Genomic DNA, 8277 nt, shown 5'->3' on the forward strand with positions numbered 1-8277 from the left:
AAATGTGAACGACACGGGTTTTAATAAAAAATTATTATTGTATTGTGAGTGGAGAAATGAGTCCACTTAAAAATGAGTGTTTATAACGATAATTAATTGTATTGTGAGTGGAGAATAGAGTTTATCATGTTATAGATAGTTTCCAAAAATAAAAATGAATTAATTTTTGTGGACATCCCAAAATGGCAAAAAAAATGACTATTTTTTATGGACGAATGGAGTATTTCTCTTCGAAAACACATTAGCCGTAAAGATATTTTCTCTCGACATAGAGGTGAGGGATCAATATTCAATCCCCACCGCTTCCTTTTCCCTGTTAACAAAAAAAAACAATAATATATTATATTTATTTAAATTTTTTGAAATATTTTGCAACAATTCTTCATAGTAGTAGTTAATTAGTGTTTTCTTTGGTATAATTCCACTAAATTATAGGTTTAATTATATTTTATAGTTCGAACTTTGATCTCGTATTTACTTTATAACTTGAATTAAGATTTAAATTATACTCTCTCCGTCCATGATTTAATGCCCTATTTGGGTGTGGGCACGGAGACTAAGAAAGCTGAAGAAGGTGATGTGGATGAAATATAAGGGTAGTTGACTAAAGTGATAAAGATAGTTGACTAAAGTGATAAAGATGTTGTGAGTGGGTCCACTAGTGATAAAGTGTAGTAAATATAGAATATAAAAATGATAAAGGTGTTTTAAGGTGGGTCCTTTAATGGCAAAGGGTAGTAAATATAGGAAAAGAAGAAGAGTAAAAGGGTACAAAAAGCAGAATATGGCATTAAATTGTGGACAGATTTTTAAAGGCAAGTATGGCATTAAATTGTGGACGGAGGGAGTAATATTTTTTCACCAGGGACGGAAGCATGTGGAGAGAAAAAACCCTAGTTTTACCTTAGTTTGGCCGTTCTTCATGACGACGGCTGCGGTACTTTCTTCGACCAAATCTCCGGCTGGAGAGACCACTACTATGACGGTTCCTGCAACCACGGCTTCTGTTCTAAAGCTGTCTGTTTTCCTCAAGTTTCCAACAACTTCATCAAACATCCTACTGCAGAGAAAGGAGAAAATTCGTAGATCAATCCCTCTGCGTTAATCCAAAAAGGTGCAAAGGATATTCCCACTGATATAACAAAGAAGACGGGCGTCGCCTCGAAGTCTTATTCCTCTATGGTAACGATGAGAGTTGCCAAGAAACCTGATTTGCTTGTTCATAAATTTACAGCCCTAAATTCTTAAAAAAACGGGCAATAGATATTCCTTATCTATCCCTAAAGCCCTTGTGGATAAACAAGTGGAGGAGTTTTGTAACACCCCAATTTTCATAAACTTTTCAATATAAAATCTTTGAAAAACTAATAGATAAAATAAAATTTCTTGAATTATAAAAGTTTAAAACCAATTTAAATTCAACTTGCCAAAACTAAAGCAGTAACATGAAATAAAAGCGATAAACTAAAACTTAACAAGTTCAACTAAAATGTTCAATGTAAAAATCCTTATCCCTAGTCATTCTTCACTTCCATGGCCACCTCGACTCTGGAACTGCAAAACTGAAAAGATAAGGGGTCAACATATTGAAAATATACTCAGTGAGAAACCATGCAAATATTCACGTACGCATAAACATGCAAATAATTCTCATTGTCATACACATATTATGAATTCTGAGTGTTTCTGATCATGTACTTGAACATGATATTCTGAATTTCTGATCATGTACTTGAACATGATATTCTGCGTTTCTGATCATGTACTTGAACATGATATTCTGCGTTTCTAATCATGTACTTGAACATGATATTCTGCGTTTCTGATCATGTACTTGAACATAATATTATGAGCATGTATCTAGACATGTATCTGAGCAAGCATAATCAAACATGAACTAAAAGCACATTCAAACATACATGAATATAACAACAAACATATAATCCCTCACCTTAAAGTCGAAGGCAATTAACTAAAATCCGGAATGAAGGTCTTAATAGCGCCGCACCAGAAGAATTCGTCAAAATCGCAGCTGAACAGACCAGTCATCTTCAAGCCTTCGTTTGAAGCCTCAAACGTCCTCAAACCGTATTTTGCCCAGAAATACGACTTCTTCGTCTTCGAGAAAGCTTTCCGTGGCCATCTGTTTCGCTTGAATCGGAGTTCTGTGGAGGAAGTTATGGCCGTTCTCCCGAAACTGCCAGAACTTGATTTCCTGCGAAAATCTGACTCCAGCTCAGATCTTCTGCCTACACGTTTCTGGCCCTCTCTGCTCTCTCTAAAACCCTAATTAATTAGTGTGTCCGTCTGTTTTAGGGTTTGAAAATAGATCCCATATTTATACTAGTTTTTAAAGAGTTCTAGTTCTAATAGGAAACAAAAATAATACTACTACTACTACTACTACTAATAATAATAATAATAATAATAATAATAATAATAATAATAATAATAATAATAATAATAGTCTAGATAAAATTAATGGTGCATATCTATATGTATCATGTAATTATTTAAAAAAATAAGCTATACCAGAAAATACTATTAATTAAACTTATAAAATAAATCTAAATTATCGGGGTGTTACAAGTTTCAACATATCGCTATTTGCAGACTGATTCTTAGGAAAGGCGACAAGCCGCGGCCTACGGCATATATTAAAGAGGAACTACAACGATTATGGAGGACAATGGAAGAGTGGCAATTAATACCTATGGGCAAAGGGTACTTTACCTTAAAGTTTGCAAATAAAAACGACAAATTGATCGCAAAAGTTGATCACTATTTTCCTAGCAATAAAAATACCGCAACACACACGGTGTAATCAATAATCATAGGATAAATAGAAAGTCAAGTATCGTATCCTCAGGGACTGAAAGCCGAAATAACCCTAGCTATTCCCTAAACAAACTATAACAGTAGACAGACAAACGAATATGAATAAGGTTTTAATTAAAACTAAACTCAATCAGCAACAAATAAAATTCACGTAGAAAAATCAAATTATAAAGACAACTGATCCTAGGGTAGTAATTTCATTAACTAAATCCACATAATAAATCTGTTAATCATATTAACCAATTTAATCCAGTTATGATGAGAGATCACTTAATTAATCAATCACTCTCGCTAGAGCAGCAATGATTGTAGATTAGTAAATTCTCTATCTCCGCTAGGTCTCAAGAAAATCTACTAACTCCCAATAGCTCCTAAGAATAGCTCCCTATGATCCACCTATCTCCGTTGGGTCTCAAGGTTAAGATCATATCATACATTCCTGAATCCGCTAAACAGCTATCTTCGCTAGGTCTCAAGCCGAATAATTACACATGCAAACTATTGATCAGATAATTCACACGAATTCAAGTACCATGATTTATAAATCATAAACTGGAAGGTAAATAGGTACTAACATATAAATCTGCTGAAATGGAAATTTTATTGAAAAAAAGAAGTTTGAAAGGTAGTAACATATAAATCACATGAACCTAATTAACTATTTACAAACCCTAGAATCAGATAAAAAACTTAGCCAAACATATTAAAATAAAACATAAGCATAATCATAAAGAACACAATTGTAAAAACTGTATTGTATAAAAAATCATAAAACAATCGAAATGACTTGAATCTTCAATCTTGTGGAAATCCAATCCAAGCTCTACAAATTGGAAAGCAATGAAAATCTAAAGTTGTAAAACTAAAAAACTAAAGCTGGGAACCCTGAATAGGTCAAAAGAAGACCTATATATAATGCCAGGGTAAAACATTGTTCGCTATTTTATTTAACACGCCGCAAGTGTACGGGTGCAATTGTATATAGCAGTGACAAGGTCGAATCCACAGAGACTAATTATTATCAATGCCTATCCTAAATTATTCTACTCTATCTGGACAAACGAAATTAAGAGTTTTGAAATTTTGAAAACAAATTAAATAAATAAACACTGAAAATAAAAGAAATCAAGCTATGAGAATGCGCAGTAACAAAAAAGAGAAAATTTCCCAAGGCAAAGGTTTCAACAGATTTTTCCTAACTAACGCGTTCAATTCAATTAATAAGATGATTCCTAAGGCAATCTCTAAGCTAGTTCATACCCACTCCCGTGGCATACAACCCGTTGATTACATGCAAGGCTATCATCCATGGATCACACTTCTAACATGTAACTCCTAAAAGTTCCTAGGATTAACGCCCTCACAATTATCAATTCCCTTTAGAATTAAAATAAATGTGTTCTATGTTCTTTAGTTCAGGTAATAATCATCATCTCCCGATCTCAAATTAAAACCTATGATTATGCTAAATTGGTGATCAATCAATAAAGCAAACAATTATAACAAGAACATAAAAAGGAATAACAATCTCAATTAATTGAATTAAACAATCAAAAATTCAAATCATGTCTACTCCCTAAACCCTGGGAAAAAAGGGATTTTAGCCACACATAGACATATTGTTGGGAACCTTGTGGAATATCCTAATCCTTGTTTTGATGATACCAAAATTCATAGGTCTTAATTGTAATAGACTATAACAGTTTTTGAACTCAAGTGTTAGAGTTCGTTTCTAGTTTAGTATGCGGTTCTGACGACTGAAGACTGAAGATTGAAGGACTGAAGACTGAAGACTGAAGACTGAAGATACCAACTGAAGTATCAGTTGAAGAATCAGTTTGGAACTGATTACTTAATGCGTGCCACAGACTGATACTAAAGTCAAGTATCAGTTGATCATTCTTCCTCGGACTGATCTTCCAACGTTCAAAGGAAGCCACGTACTCACAAGAGTACAGCCGCATTAAATGCAGAGATCTCAGGATCTTATCTCTGCAGAGGTCATTCATATTTGGTGGTTACTTTATCAGAGACGTCACATCTCCTGTCCCTCAAGAGAGCCGTTTCCACCAGACAAGGAACCTCGAAGATTGAAGCTTCAGCCCAAATTCGAATTGCTCTCCAACGGAAGAAATCTTGAGGACGTTCTACGCCAACGGATCTATTCAAGAGTTCTCCTACAAATAGTGCTCGAGGATCAACTTCAATCTTCACCGTTTCAACGACATAAGCTGAAGCTCTGCCGAAATTGCTACTCAGCCTAAAGCTTAATCTCCCCAAAGCTTGAATCGAAGAAGAGAATTCCAAAGTCAAAATCAGTCACTGCTGATTACATACATTCTCTTAGACCTTAGGCAAACCTCTGTTTACCCAGAAGCCAAGGTCAAACTTGCTACAAAGAACTTGTTCTTTGCAGTATAGTTGGCACTCGTTCAAACCTCCTTTCCAAAAGAAAGATTTGAGTGTTTTGAGTGATTCAGAGGTCAGAAGGGTTTTCTATCTCTGAGAGTCTTAGTGCGGGTTGTGCTAAGCAAGAGAAATCCGACGCGAGTGAAGCGTGGGTATTGAAGAAGGGTTTTCTTCAGTGGTACGGTTGTGTGCACCCGGCAAGCACACGGTTTGGTTTGCAGTGCACCTGTTAAGCACTTGCGGAGTGGATTGTTGGTCTGATCAACCGACCGTGGATGTAGGAAAGGGTTTTTCCGAACCACGTAAAAGTCTCTGTGTTGTTTACAGCTTTCAGTTTTACATTCCTACTTGTGTTGTTTCAATTGATAAACTGAATACTGATTAACTACAAAGAGAAACCTAAGACCAACAACGTGCTCAACCGAGGCTATTGCGAAACTAAGTTTAATTTCCACTGCGTATGATATCAGTCTGACTGATCTATCTTCTGATAGTCAGGAAGAGTGTTATCATCTCTGTTTTAGCAAACTCGACTGAAGCCCATAAGTGCATCAGTTAAGTTCCAGTAACTTAACTGATAACTCCTTATTGAAGAGAGTTCAGTATCAGTCGTCAACCCTGTTTGGTCAAAACTGTTTTCAGTCAACAGGTGTCTATGTTTGCGTGTAAAGTTTCATTTAGATCTCTATCTTGAGATCCCTCTGATTGAGGATTTTGTAAAAATAGCCCATAGGTGTATTGTAACACCCCGTATTTTTGAGAAGCTATTTGTGCCGTAGCTCGATTTAAATTGAGTTTAAATAGTAGCTAGAGGAATTATGCACGTGGGCGAATAAATGAGATAAGAATTATTTTGAGAGTTTAATAGGAGGCGATATTTTTTTCTCGGGCCTTATAAATCCTATTATTTGAGAGACATATCTTCGCCCTATATTTAAATATCTATGTGAGATTAATATTTTACGTGGTAGAATATTCACATATGATTTATTGATGCATTGTTATTATGATATTAGTAATATCATAATTGAGATATATTTTCTTGGATATATTCCTACACACTAAATAAGAGTTAATTAATCAAGCATATATATATATGCCTCTCGATTCCTCTTCCCCTCACTCCCCTCGATTTCTCTTCCCTCACTCCCCTCACTCCCCTCGATTCCTCTTCTCCTCTCGATCTCTCTCCTCTTCTCTTCTTGACCTCTCTGCTCCTCTCGATCTCTCTGCTCCTCTCAATCTCTCTGCTCCCCTCGATCTCTCTTCTCTTCTCGATCTCTCTTCCTCTTTTTCTCGATCTCTCTGCTCCTCTTGATCTCTCTGCTCCCCTCGATCTCTCTTCTCTTCTCGATCTCTCTTCTCCTCTCGATCTCTCTTCCTCTTCTCTTCTCGATCTCTCTTCCTCTCTCTCTCGATTGATCTCTCTTCCCGCTCTCCCTCTCACTCGATCTCTCTTCTCCTATCACTCTCTCTCGGTCTCTACCTCTCCCTCACACTCTTCTCTTTCTCCTCCTTAAATGAGACTCACCTGCACCATTAACCACTCCCCTAAAAAGGCTAACCTATTTAGCCAACACAATCCCCATTTTTAAGCTCACACATGCATATGCACGAGCTTCTCTCCCTCCCCCCTTGCTCGATCTCTCTCTTATCATTCTCCTGCACCATTAAGAGGATGACATCCTCACCATTTATTATCCTAGTTATTGCAAGATACACATTAATGAAGCAAATCACACCATCACATCACCTCATCAAAGCAAGCTCTCCTCTTCTCTTTCTCCTCCCCCCCCCCCCCCCCCTTATTTTCGGCAGCCTCCACTCCTCACTCCCCCACACTTCTCTCCTTGTCTCACCATTTTTGGAAAGAGTTAAGGAAGCCAAAAGTGTTCTACCTTCACACTAAAGTCATCAAGTGTGCTCCAATCTTCAAGCACAAGCTCCAAGCATACTACGCATCATCTTCTACTCCACCTCCATTGATCTTGTTGGTAGCAACCTCAATCCTCCTCTTATGTTACGTATATATATTTTCATGATGTATAAGCATGTATATTGAAGCAAATTGAAGCATGATAGTCCCCTCCCTACTCCTATGAATTTCGAAAATGTTGGTGAAAGAAAGCATATGAACTCCTTCAAACTTTCCACTACTCCTCATATGCTCATACACCTCTACATGTTAGATGCATGAGAAGGGAAGATATACTTCTTGAAAACCCTTAAGAGGGTTATATGTTATGATAAGTGAAGCATGATGAGTTATTAGTGAGAAAATGCATGAGCATGATGGTGAAATTATAGATCTAAAGTGATATGTGCATATGTTATAATTTCAACCATTTTGAGAAGTTTTCTTACGTTCTGGACTGATCAGTCGACGAGGTTTCTCTCGTCCAAAAATCTTCAAAATTTTACAGTGTGTAGAAATATGTGTCTTGTAAGCTCTGGTAAAATTTCAAGTCATTTGGACTTCGTTTACTACCTTTTTAAAATGTAAAACCTTTACTGCACATTTCCGCCGGAAATCTAGAAGGGCAGTCCCTTGAGTCACACTTTTCAGTGACTTCCAAAAATATTCAGCCTCCCAAATTGTTATGGTAGAAAGATACATGTGTTATACAGATTCATGTAAACTTTCAAACCATTTTGCCAACGTTTACTATTTTTAAAAAATCCTAACTTCCAGTCGTGCAAAACTGCCGAATCTGGTAGACTGTGGGAAAACACCCATATCTCTTAAACCACTTGGAGTTTTTCACTCTACTTTTTTTGAAATAAAACTAGACTCAGAGAGGTTTTCAACGGTGTAAGTCTAGAATCCAGGAGATTTCTGAGTTAAAACAGTTATTCTTTAAAGTTGAGGCAGAGCAGAATGGTAAACTGTAGGAGTCCAAAAATTTCTACTTTGAAATTGTTTTGAGGATTTTAAAGTTTTGGTGGAATAATACACCATGTTATGGCATGAAAATGCTACTAGAAAATTTTATATATTTTCCAAAGCTTACATGAATATTTGAGAATTTA

This window comes from Salvia miltiorrhiza, chromosome 5 (genome assembly GCF_028751815.1).
Source record: "Salvia miltiorrhiza cultivar Shanhuang (shh) chromosome 5, IMPLAD_Smil_shh, whole genome shotgun sequence".
Classification (NCBI taxonomy): domain Eukaryota; kingdom Viridiplantae; phylum Streptophyta; class Magnoliopsida; order Lamiales; family Lamiaceae; genus Salvia; species Salvia miltiorrhiza.